The sequence below is a fragment of the Urocampus carinirostris genome, chromosome 9 (assembly GCF_059441175.1).
Source record: "Urocampus carinirostris isolate Australia breed hairy pipefish chromosome 9, RoL_Ucar_1.0, whole genome shotgun sequence".
Lineage (NCBI taxonomy): Eukaryota > Metazoa > Chordata > Actinopteri > Syngnathiformes > Syngnathidae > Urocampus > Urocampus carinirostris.
In genome coordinates, this window is record NC_142357.1 from 44,099,908 (window position 1) to 44,113,557 (window position 13,650).

The 13,650-nt window shown below is 42.1% G+C and overlaps 1 long non-coding RNA gene across 1 annotated transcript in view; it reads right to left on the bottom strand.

Annotated features, from left to right (window-relative positions):
- LOC148360369 (uncharacterized) overlaps window positions 1-13,650 on the bottom strand; it is a 184,976-nt gene that overhangs the window by 4,012 nt on the left and 167,314 nt on the right. The window contains exon 2 of the long non-coding RNA XR_015851373.1: window positions 11,321-11,356. This is a non-coding gene — a long non-coding RNA (uncharacterized LOC148360369). The remainder of the gene's footprint in view (window positions 1-11,320; window positions 11,357-13,650) is intronic.

Below are 13,650 nucleotides of genomic sequence, written 5' to 3' on the forward strand. Positions count from 1 at the left end.
AAGGCGAGGTCTCTCATTGTCACCGTTTTTTCAGAAAATGGGTAGGAGCCCAGAATCAAACAGGAATCATAACAGGAGAGAGTCAGGCTCGGAAGGGTTGCCTAGCGTAGCTGAGGTTTGCAGACGGACTGACAACGGGTGACAGGAAGACAGGTTGATAGAATGGTAATAAGGCGAGGTCTCTCATCGTCACCGTTTTTTTCAGAAAATGGGTCGGAGCCGAGAGTCAAACAGGAATCATAACAGGAGAGAGTCAGGCTCGGAAGGCTTGCCTAGCGTAGCTGAGGTTTGAAGACGGACTGACAACCGGTGACAGGAAAACAAGTTCATAAAACGGTCATATGCCGCTCCGTGCGAGGTCACTCATCGTCACCGTTTTTGTTTTTTGAAAATGGGTCAGAGCCGAGAATCAAACAGGAATCAGAACAGGAGAGAGTCAGGCTCGGAAGGCTTGCCTAGCGTAGCTGAGGTTTGCAGACGGACTGACAACAGGTGACAGGAAAACGGGTTCATAAAATGGTAATAAGGTGAGGTCTCTCATCGTCACCGTTTTTTTCAGAAAATGGGTAGGAGCCCAGAATCAAACAGGAATCATAACAGGAGAGAGTCAGGCTCGGGAGGCTTGCCTAGCGTAGCTGAGGTTTGTAGTCGGACTGACAACCGGTGATAGGAAAACGGGTTCATAACACGGTCATATGCCACTCCGTGCGAGGTCTCTCATCGTCACCGTTTTTTCAGAAAATGGGTCGGAGCCGAGGATCACACAGGGATCAGAACAGGAGAGAGTCAGGCTCGGAATACTTGCCTAGCGTAGCTGAGGTTTGTAGACGGACTGACAACGGGTGACAGGAAAACGGGTTCATAAAATGATAATAAGGCGAGATCTCTCATCGTCACCGTTTTTTCAGAAAATGGGTCGGAGCTAAGAATCAAACAGGAATCAGAACAGAAGAGAGTCAGGCTCGGAAGGCTTGCCTAGCGTAGCTGAGGTTTGTAGTCGGACTGACAACCGGTGACAGGAAAACGGGTTCATAACACGGTCATATGCCACTCCGTGCGAGGTCTCTCATCGTCACCGTTTTTTCAGAAAATGGGTCGGAGCCGAGGATCACACAGGGATCAGAACAGGAGAGAGTCAGGCTCGGAATGCTTGCCTAGCGTAGCTGAGGTTTGTAGACGGACTGACAACCGGTGACAGGAAAACGGGTTCATAACACGGTCATATGCCGCCTCGTGCGAGGTCTTTCATCGTCACGTTTTTTTCAGAAAATGGGTCGGAGACGAGAATCAAACAGGAATCAGAACAGGAGAGAGTCAGCCTCTGAAGGCTTGCCTAGCGTAGTTGAGGTTTCCAGACGGACTGACAACGGGTGACAGGAAAACGGGTTCATAAAATGATAATAAGGCGAGATCTCTCATCGTCACCGTTTTTTCAGAAAATGGGTCGGAGCCAAGAATCAAACAGGAATCAGAACAGAAGAGAGTCAGGCTCGGAAGGCTTGCCTAGCGTATCTGAGGTTTGCAGACGGACTGACAACTGATGACAGGTTGATAAAATGGTATTAAGGCGCCCAATGCGAGTTCTCTCATCGTCACCGTTTTTTCAGAAAATGGGTCGGAGCCGAGAATCAAACAGGAATCAGAACAGGAGAGCGTCAGACTCGGAGGGCTTGCCTAGCGTAGTTGAGGTTTGCAGACGGACTGACAACCAGTGACAGGAAAACGGGTTCATAAAACGGTCATATGCCGCCCCGTGCGAGGTCTCTCATCGTCACCGTTTTTCTAAAACAGGGAGCGACATCGAAGTAAGAGAATAGTCACGCCGATTATGCAGCAGCACGTACAAACACCTTCCCACGATTCCCGTGTCGAGATCCCGACGCCGCCACGGCACGAATTCACCATTTCCCGCAATCCCGTGACGGGACGTAAGGAAGACATAAAACCCAACGAGACCCCCGGCGTCCGTTATTGCCTACCGTTTGAGTCAGACTATTATTCAAGCCGATAAGGTTTTTTTTTTTTTTTTTTTTTTTTTTTTTTTTCCTCCTATCTGGATTTCCTTCATCTGGACGGCGCTGTCGGAAATCAAAAAAAAAAGCTAATTAATACACGGTCCCTGAGGGGAGTCTCGCCTATCTTTCCCTTTCCAATATGGCGGCCAGATAAGCTAGCATTTGTGTTTGATTAAAAAAGGATGTGCACGGAGTAAATAATAACCCGCCCCAAGGAAAGGGCAGAGTTGTCGGAAATATCCTTTTTCCTGGAATAAACACGTCGTAATATTGTATTCGTTTAATCCTCTAGTCCACAGGTGTTAAACAGGTGGCCCGCGGGCGAGATCAGGCCCGCTTAGGGATTGAATCCGGCCCGCGAGACAACACTCAGAGAAGCACAAGAGAAAAACAAGCTGCGGGTTGAAATATGTCAGGGGTGTCAAAGTCATTTTAACTCGGGGGCCACACGATAGAACAAACATTCTGTCGGGTGCTGGATGAGTAGATTGAAGAGAAAGGAAAGGAGAGATAAAGAAATAGGAGAAGGAGGGAGGGAAAAGGAGAGAGGGCGGGACAAAGAAAGAAAAAGAGAGAGAGGGAGAGAGCGTGAGAAACAAAAGAGATAAAAAGAGAAGTCGTGAGAGAGGGGGAAAGAAAGGGAGCGGAAGAAATAAATCCAAAGAGAAATAGAAAGACACAAGGAGAGAAAAGAAAGCGTGAAGGGTAGGAAGAGAGAACGAGAAAAGGAAACAAGGAAGTTAGAGCAAAATAAGTTTAAAAGACACAGAGAGAGAAAGAGACAAAGAGCAACAAAGGAAGAGAAAAAGAGAGACACAGAGAGTGAAAGAGACAGAAACAGAGAGTGGGAGAAAAGGGGTGGAAAAGAGGGAGAGAGAGAGAGAGAGAGAGAGAAAGAAAAAGAAATACAAGTACAGTGTCTTTGTGAGAGGCACCTGGCTTTGGCAACATCAAGTAGACATATTTCAACCTGCAGCTTGTTTTTCTCTTGCACTTATCTGAGTGTTGTCTCGCGGGCCGGATTCAATCCCTTAGCAGGCCTGATCTGGCCCGCGGGCCGCCTGTTTGACACCTGTGAAATATGTCAACTTGATGTTGCCAAAGCTAGGTGCCTCTCGGAAAAAGCGGATCAGTAGTCGTGACAGGAGAGCAAAAACGTGGTCGGGGTCGAAGCAAGTCATAAGCGGGAAAAGAAGAGAAGACGTAGTCGGGGACCAAAAGAGGTCGGAAGCCGGGAGTGGACGGGAGAGTAGACGTGGTCAAGATCAAAAAACAGGTCGATGCCGGGAAACAGACAGGAGCCAAAACAGGAGTGAGTCAGGATCAAAAAGCTTGCCTAGCGTTAACCGAAGTTTGCAGACGGACTGAAAAAAGGGGACGGATAAGAGTGGGTTTAAATAGGGACAGAAAGCCAATCAGACACAGGAAGCGAGTCATTCTGGTACTCGGATTGTGCTCCGAACGCGGAAGTAGATCTTCCGTGGCGAGCGATGGCGATCTCGGGGACAGAAAAAGCGGGTCGGTAGCCGGGACAGGAGAGCAGAAACATGTTCGGGGTCGAAAGCGAGTCATAAGCCAGAAAAGGGGGAGAAGACCTAGTCAGGGACAAAAAGTGGTCGGAAGCCGGGACTGGACGGGAGAGCAAACGTGGTGAGGATCAAAAACCGGTCGAAGCCGGGAAACAGACAGGAGCCAAAACAGGACTGAGTCAGGATTGAAAAGCTTGCCTAGTGTTAACTGAGGTCCGCGGACGGACTGACAAAAGGGGACGGATAGGAGTGGGTTTGAATAGGGATAGAGAGCTAATCAGACACGTGTTCGGGGTCAGAAGTGAGTCGTAAGCCAGAAAAGGAGAGAAGACCTAGTCGGGGACTAAAAGAGGTCGGAAGCCGGGACTGGACGGGAGAGCAGACGTGGTCAGGATCAAAAATGGATCGAAGCTGGGAACAGGCGGGAGTAAAAAAACGGGACAAGTGGGAGTCAGGGTCGAAAGAGGCTTGCCTAGTGTTTACTGAGGTTCGCAGACGGACTGACAATAGGGGACAGACAGGACTGGGTTCAAATACTGATCGGTTTAAAGTGTGAATATAAAATTTGATTTTTAATACAACCCGCTCAGAAAATGTATTATCAAATCTTTACACTCCAACCCAAATTTGCATATACGTACGGACAGATGAAGCGTATTTATCAGAAAAAAACTACGTCGCAACGTTTTTCGAGTACAGCTGCCAACGTGCAGGAAGCCCCGAAGTAAACACACCACGTCCTCATCTCTTTCCCAGCCAAAAAAGCGCTAGTTAGCTAGCGCCGCTTAGTCGACCGGATTCGACGACATGCGTGCGCAGCCTGGCCGCCTCCCCCGGGAATAGAACCTCCTTCTCGACAGGTGTTCCGGCTTAAGAGAGAGCCCACTTGCCGCGAGTATAAAAACATAGGCGTCCTCCTCCGCGCCTGATTTGAATTACCGCGTTTGGGTCCAAAATCGATTACGCCGAACATCTGTCCGAGACGTCGATTAGCATAAAAAAACAGTTGCGCTTTCTTGAAGTTGTTGCCGGGTGATTAAAAAAATGATTGTTTTTATGAGATGTAATCGTAATAAAAATGCAGTCTTTTTTTTACAATGCTAAAAGATAATTTGATAGCTTATCTTGCCGCCATACTGTATTACTACAACAGAAATATTAGAAAAATATGACTACAGTAATAATAGAAACGTTATACAAAAAAAATTCTACTTGGAAAATACTACCAAAAATACTTCCAAGTTATTACTACAAAAGTATAACAGGAATACTTAAACGTGCTACTATGAAAATACTTGAAAAATATTAAAGTAATATTACAAAAATATGACTACAGTAATAATAGAAAACGTATACAACAAAAAATCTACTAGGAAAATACTACCAAAAATACTACTATGTGATTACTATAAAAGTATAACAGGAATACTAAAACGTGCTACTACGAAAATACTTGAAAAATACAACTACAGTAATATTACAAAAATATGACTACCATAATAATAGAAACGTTATACAACAAAAAATATACTTGGAAAATACTACCAAAAATACTACTATGTGATTACTACAAAAGTATAACAGGAATACTAAAACGTGCTACTATGAAAATACTTGAAAAATACAACTACAGTAATATTACAAAAATATGACTACAGTAATAATAGAAACGTTATACAAAAAAAAATCTACTTGGAAAATACTACCAAAAATACTACTATGCAATTACTACAAAAGTATAACAGGAATACTAAAACGTGATACTATGAAAATACTTGAAAAATACAACTACAGTAATATTACAAAAATATGACTACCATAATAATAGAAACGTTATACAACAAAAAATCTACTTGGAAAATACTACCAAAAATACTACTATGTAATTACTACAAAAGTATAACAGGAATACTAAAACGTGCTACTCTGAAAATACTTAACTTGAAAATACAACTACAGTAATATCACAAAAATAGTAATGAAATGCTACTAACAAACTACTACATATAAAGTAAAAATAATTAAATATTTGTATTTTATAAGCTTCAAAACGCCGGCAAACCACTGTCAAAATAAAAAAATTAGAAGAAATCAAAAATGTGAAAAAACGCCACCCAGATCTGTAGAGCACCCCTAGTGGTAGAAGACAAATCCATCAAATTGTCATTGACAAAAACAGACAATTAGAATAAATGAAAAATGTAAAATACCTGACAAAAACAGAAAATTAGAAAAAAAATGAAAAAGTGAAAAAGCTCCACCCAGATTGCTATAGCACCCCTAGTGGTGGGAGAAATATCCATCGAATATTTGAATTTTAGAAGCTTCAAAACGCTGGTAAACCACTGACAAAATCAAAAAATTAGAAGAAATTAAAAATGTGAAAAAACGCCACCCAGATCTGTAGAGCGCCCCTAGTGGTAGAAGACAAATCCATCGAATTGCCACTGACAAAAATAGACAATTACAAAAAATAAAAAATGTAAAATAGCGACACCCAGATTGCTATAGCGCCCCTAGTGGTGGGAGAAATATCCATCGAATATTTGTAATTTACAAGCTTCAAAACGCTGGTAAACCACTGACAAAATAAAAAAATTAGAAGAAATTAAAAATGTGAAAAAACGCCACCCAGATCTGTAGAGCGCCCCTAATGGTGGAAGACAAATCCATCGAATTGCCACTGACAAAAATAGACAATTACAAAAAATAAAAAATGTAAAATAGCGGCACCCAGATTGGTAGAGTGCCCATAGTAGTGGAGGACAAATCCATTAAATATTTGTATTTTATAGGCTGGTAGACCACTGACAAAAACAGAAAATTAGAATAAAATAAAAAAGTGAAAAAGCGGCACCCAGATTGCTAGAGCACCCCTAGTGGTGGGAGAAATATCCATCGAATATTTGTATTTTACAAGCTTCAAAACGCCGGTAGACCACCGACAAAATCAAAAACTTAGAATAAATTAAAAATGTGAAAAAACGCCACCCAGATCTGTAGAGCGCCCCTAGTGGTGGAGGACAAATCCATCGAATTGCCACTGACAAAAACAGACAATTAGAATAAATAAAAAATGTAAAATACCTGACAAAAACTGAAAATTAGAAAAAAATAAAAAATGTGAAAAAGCTCCACCCACATTGCTATAGCGCCCCTAGTGGTGGGAGGAATATCCATTAAATATTTGTATTTTAAAAGCTTCAAAACGCCAGTAAACCACTGACAAAAAACGAAAATTAGAAAAAAATAAAAAACGTGAAAAAGCTCCACCCACATTGCTATAGCGCCCCTAGCGGTGGGAGGAATATCCACCGATCAGCCTTACGTTTTCGGCATCAAAACCCAGAAAACCAACCGAAAAGGTGGGTTTCCGGAAGCCGAAAAAGGCAAAGACGCGCGGCAAAGTCAAGGTGAGTGTTTTGGGTATTTAAAGAAGCTGCCAGAAATCCATAAAGCAAAGACAAGCTGCGCCGGCAGATATCGGAAGCAAACAAAGCCGGCCGTAGCGATAAAAGCCGGCCTTGAGAAGTATGTACACAAAGATAAAGTCAACAACCGACGGCTAGCTTGCGCGTGCCAAGTCGCTAGCGGGCGGGAGGTCGGCCAATCGCCGCGTCTTAACGGACGGGAGGGGGACCAATCGCCGCGTCCCTGAGGTTAGCGGATTAGCGCTCCGTCATACTTAGCGTCTTGGACGCTCTTACCACTGCTAAATATACACTTTGATTTCCAGTCTGTTTTGTCGTATGCGGGATTTAGCAAAATACGGGAGAACTGAGCGCCATTTTTTGAATGCTAAGTAGAAAGGAATATAGAGTTGCGAATATGTGCCCTAAAAATAGATGAACGCGGAAATAATATACATGACATCAATGCAATATCTTTCGTTTTTTAATTGGTGTATTTTGCGGGTTATTTTTTCCATCGATTTATTTCAATGATTAGATTTTGTCGTGTGTTTTCTCACGTATGTTCTAAATTGCTAATTTTGGTATGTATTATCCTTGTGTACGGTAGTTTATCATGTATTATGTATGTATTATTTTGATATCTATTTTGTCATAGTAGTCTGTGGTTTGCGATAATCTGTGGTCTGTACAGCTCTTTGAGACTCCTTGTGAATAAGGGCCAAACAAATAAACCCGACTTAAGGTTTTTGAGTTTTTCCTTGCCATCATGTTGGTTTCAGATCAGGGGATGCTGTCATAATAGTCTGTAGTCTGTGCAGCCCTTTGAGACTCCTTGTGATGAAGGGCCAAACACATAAACAGGAGTTGACTTGGCATGTCTTTTGTCTCATATTTGGTTATTTGGGTATTTAGTTTGAAGTTCATTTTGTCATTTATTTATTTTGTTGAGGACTTTTTCGGTATTTTTTTATTTATTTGTTTGGTCTTGTGTCATTCATTTTGTTTTATTTATTTCAGCTGTCATGATGACTGATTTGGATCACATGTGCCTTCTGCGGACTACCTGATTGGCTCCCTGTCCCTATTTAAACCCAGTCCTGTCACTCTCGGGTTGTCAGTCCGTCACCGAACCTCTGTTGTTACAAGGCAAGCATTTTGACCCTGACTCCCGCCTGTCCCGTTTTTGTACCCGTTTTTCCACTTGTTTGTTCCTGATCTCCCCGTTTGTCTCCAGCTCCGACCTGTTTTTGATCCCGACTACGTTTTTGCTCTCCTGTCCCGGCTACCGACCTGTTTTTTTGTCCCTGATACCGCCACTTCCCGCTTCGGAAGATCCACTACCACATTCGGATCACGATCCGATTGCGTGAGCGCTGCCCTTCCTCTTTCTATCAATAAACGTGTGGTTATCGCTACGCATTTGGGTCCTGATTCCGTTCTGGTTGTGACATCAGTATTTTGCTGTGTATTTTTTTAGTTCTTCATGCATTTTGTTGCATATTTTGACATTTAATTTCTCATTGACTTATTTCGGGATTTATTTTGCCATTGACATGCAAAGATTTTTTTCTTCTCGCTCGATTTTGTGTCTGGAGAAACGGACATTTTCACAAGAACAACCGAGAGGCGGTGATTGGTGGGAGATTCCTTCACCGATCCCGTCAATTATTCATCAGTGAGTCATGTTGCATTGTCAGTTACTGCTGAAAAATGTATATTTTACACCGACATGTATCTACGTGTTATAAGTACTAAAAGACCGAAAACGATAGACAAACTATTTAGTGGTTTTTTTTGGGGAGAACCGGCTTTTTCGGCTCAACTCATTAAAGAGAGCCGGCTCTCAAACGACTCACTTGCTTTGATTCATTCTATTACCAATCATTATTGTTGTATAAAGAAGTTAAGAAAAAAGGAAGTATAAAAGGAGAAAATGAAAAAAGACAGGTTTGTGGAAATGTATTATTCTACTTCCCGTATTTTCCGCACTATAAGGCGCACCGGGTTATAGGGCGCACCCCCAAAAACTGGTTTTTGGTCCTATATTTTCCATACATAAGGCGCACCGGATTATAAGGAGCTACAATGGGAACGTGGACAAAACAGTCAGATAGTTCAGTCAAACTTATTACTCCCTTAACATTCCCAAAGCTTGCAAAGAAGCAAATACGTGTCTCAGACATGTACGGAAACAGTGTCTGTACCATGTCACCAATCACTCAAATGCATCCAAATATCATTTCTTAGTTTCCATTTTATTTTTTGCTGGCAACTGTGTGGACAGCCAAGTAGGAATTTTATTGTGCAGGGAAACGGGGTTCTTTACTCTGCATATGACAATAAACACTTTGAATTGAATTGAGTTTAAAAATAGACTCATCACAAAAACATCAAGATCGTTCTAAAACAAGATACCGGGAAAATATAAAGCCGCATAGCTCACCTAAGTTCTCTTGCAGCCATCACGTTCAATAACGATACGTAACCGTGGTCTTCTTACAACCGTGAGTGTAGTAAATCCAGGAGCGTAAAATATTTACAAATACAAAATAGTAAAAAATGTTTTCTCTATGCCATAGTGCAACCCAACGTGTGATTCACATTCATCTTTTTCGGCCAATCGCAGGCTTTGTTTCGCCCCTTTAGTCTATGCGAGCCTGTAAATGATCAAAAGGATCCGCCCCCTTTACCTCCGAATAACTTTAGCCAATAGTGACTGATTCAAATGATGATTGACACATTGCTTAGGAAATGAAACGCCGGTATATAAATCCCAGCATACACCGCAAACTACTTTGCCTTCGGGGGAAAAATTAGTCGGCGGCTGCTTGCCTTAGTTGCAGGACTAATATTGATCCATATATAAGGCGCACTGTATTATAAGGCGCATGGTCAGCTTTTGAAAAAAATAAAGGCTTTTAGGTGCGCCTTATAGTGCGGAAAATACGGTATATTCTATTTGCATGTATTTTTTCCTTCTACAGTGAACGTCCAAGCTACTTAATTTTTTAACTTTTTGTTATAATAAACCTCATTCATGTCGAGCAACTCAGTACCTCACAAAAATGTTAATTAACAATATATATGATATAAGGAAACACATGTACAATAAAACATGTTAAACTACATACATAAACATGTTTGAAAAAAAATATGGTGTAAGAATTTTTTTGTATTTTATAAGGGAAAATACGACAGTTTGTAAGGGCATAGAGACCCAGCTTGACAGGTATGGGAGAGCAAAACATGGTCAGGGACAAAAAACAGCCCGTAGCCGGAGACAAACTGGGAAATGGTGAACGGACGGGTGGATAACGGGTGCAGAAAGCGGGACTGACGGGAGTCAGAGTCAAAGTGCTTGCCTTGTAGAAACAGAGGTTTGCTGATGGACCGACAACAGGCGAGTGAAAGGAATGGGCTTAAGTAGGACGGGGAACCAATCAGAAGGCCCGCAGCGGCTGGCGCCAAACGAGCGGGCACGGACAATTTATTTTTCCCATTCTTTTTAAAAACAAAGGGAAATACTCAAAACCAGCCATGTCATCTACACATAGAGCATTTTCCTTTTTACTCTGATTACAACAGTGTTACAGTATTGAGACTAGGAGCAGCCCATGATTTTCTGGGCTTTGTTGATTCTCCTGCAAGCTGTCATTGTTGTTATTTTTTACCTTCTATGACAACGTTTCTGTGATACCTGTACGTTTTTATCATACAAAGTACGTTTATTACGAATTTTGAGACGTACGAAAAAATCTGTACAGAAAAACGCAAAATTTTTCAATGATGGCTACCATCCGGTAAACACCGACGATCACCAAACGGCAAATCCATCAAGTCAAACGAGTTGGCCGCGGTAGCCTCTATCTCGGTATGGTTTTTTCGTTGCAAACCAAGCGAGCGATTTGATGTAGTGAAAGGAAGTCCGTCTCTTTTTAGAGAACCGGCTTTTTCGGCTCAACTCATTCAAGAGAGCCGGCTCTCCGACGGCTCACTTGCTTTGATGCTGTTGTATAAAGAAGTTAAGAAAAAAAGGATGTTTAAAAGGAAAAATGAAAAAAAGGGATAACCAACCTGTCTTTTTTTCATTTTCTCCTCTTATACTTCCATTTTTTCGTAACTTCTTTATACAACATAATTCGTAATATCAATCATCAAAGCAAGTGAGCCGTTTGAGAGCCGGCTCTTTTGAATGAGTTGAGCCGAAAAAGCCGGTTCTCTAAAAAAAGACGGACTTCCTTTCACTACACAGAGGAAAACTCGAACCGCGAGACTGAAACAACAATGGCAGATCTGCCTGCCCGGAGCTTGACAGGTATGGACGTCTGGCATGAATTTGTAAGGCAGAGGGTGCAGGACTTACGTTGACGGAGGAGATCTTCCCGAGCTGACAGGCTTCCTGCGAGAAGAAAAAAACAAAGAGTCTCTTTAGATCGGTATCTCATCCGCCATCACTAGATTTACAAAGGAAATGAACGCCACACAAAACAACTGTCGTGATGTCAACAATCTGCTGGATTTAAGACATCCTCTCGGTTTTAGGAGAATTATCGATTCCTTTGCTTTCTCTCCCCACTCGTTCTTTGCCCTTTTTCTCCCCTATCTGCCTTTTTTTCTTCATTTCCTTCTTTATCACTGTCTTTCCTTCTCCTTTCTCTCTCCCTTCCTTCTCTACCTCTTCTTATGTTTTCCCTTTGCTCTCTCTCATCTCCCTAATCTCTCTCTCCTCTCTCCATTCTCTTTATCTACTATTTCTCTGCCCTATCTCCCTTTCTTGCTCTCCCTTCTAATTTTCTTCATTTCCTTCTTCATCACAGTCTTTCATTCTCCCCTCTCTCTCCCTTCCTTCTCTTCCTCTTCTTATGATTTCCCTTTGCTCTCTCTCATCTCCCTAATATCTCTCTCCTCTCTCCATTCTCTTTATCTACTATTTCTCTGCCCTATCTCCCTTTCTTTCTCTCCCTTCTAATTTTCTTCATTTCCTTCTTCATCACAGTCTTTCATTCTCCCCTCTCTCTCCCTTCCTTCTCTTCCTCTTCTTATGATTTCCCTTTGCTCTCTCTCATGTCCCTAATATCTCTCTCCTCCCTTCTCTTTATCTACTATTTCTCTGCTCTCTCTCTCTCTCTCTCTCTCTCTCTCTCTCTCTCTCTCTCTCTCTCTCTCTCTCTCTCTCTCTCTCTCTCTCTCTCTCTCTCTCTCTCTCTCTCTCTCTCTCTCTCTCTCTCTCTCTCTCTCTCTCTCTCTCTCTCTCTCTCTCTCTCTCTCTCTCTCTCTCTCTCTCTCTCTCTCTCTCTCTTTCCTTATTTTTCAAGCCTTCCAACCCCTCTCTATCTCATTTTCCTATTCTCTCTCCCCTCTCCTGTATCTTCTCACGATCCTCTTTTTTCTTTCTCTCACCTCTCCTTTCTCTTCTTTTTCTTCCTCCCGTTTGCCTCTCGCTTACCCTCTCATTATTTTACTCTCCCTTTCTATTTCTTCTTTTCTCTTTATTTTTTCCCTTTTTTACGCTCTTTCCCCCTCTCTCTTTATTTTACCCTACCCCCTCGCCTTCTCTCTTTACCCTCTTCTTGCTCTCCTCTATCTTCCTTTCCATCTCACTTTTCTCTCTCTCTCCTCTGAGACAATCCCTTTCTCTTTGTCACCTTTATCATTACCCAACTTCTTCGTTATCTCCCAACCTTTCTTTTCCCTCCCCCCTCTTTTTTCCTTCTCTCTTTTTACTCTCATTTTCACTCTCTCCTCACACTCTCATTATTCAATCATTTCCCTTTCTCTCTCACTGCTCTTTCCCTACCCCTTTTTTCCTTTTCTTTCTCTCTTCCTCCCATTCTCAATTTTCACTTTTATATTCTCATTTTGTTCTCTTTTCTCTCTCAACTTTTCTCTCACAGCACCATCTCTGCCCTCCCTTATTTTTCCCCCCTTTCTTTGCTTCTCTCTCTGCCGTATCTACTTTCCTTCACTCTCTCTTTTTTCTCTCTCTCCCTTCCTTCTCTTCCTCTTCTTATGTTTTCCCTTTGCTCTCTTTCATCTCCGTAATTTATCTCTCCTCTCTCCCTTCTCTTTATCTACTATTGCTCTGCCCTTTCTCCCTTTCTTTCTCTCTAAATGTTTTCTATCTTTTCCTTTTCTCCCTCATTTTTTTATCTATTTCTCTCATCTCCCTCTCTCCCTTTCCTAATTTTTCAAGCTTTCTAACCGATCTCTATCTCATTTTCCTATTCTCTCTCCCCTCTTCTTTATCTTCTCACGATCCTCGTTTTTTCTTTCTCTCACCTCTCCTTTCTTTTCTTACTCTTCTCTTCTTTTTCTTTCTCCCGTTTGCCTCTCGCTCACCCTCTCATTCTTTTACGCTTCCTTTTCTCCTTTTTTACGCTCTTCCCCATCTCTCTTTCTTTAACCCTACCTCCTCCTTCTCCCTTGCCTTCTCTCTTTACCCTCTTCTTTCTCTCCTCTATCTCCCTTACCATCTCACTTTTCTCTCTCCCTCTCTCGTCTGTGTCAATCCCTTTCTCTTTGTCACCTTTATCTTTACCCGATTTCTTCTTTATCTCCTACCCTTTCTTTTCCCTCCCCCCTCTTTTTTCATTCTCTCTTTGATTCTCACTCTTTCCTCACGCTCTCATTATCTCCATCGCTTCCCTTTCTCTTTCACTGCTCTTCATTACTCCTTTTTTTTCCTTTTCTTTC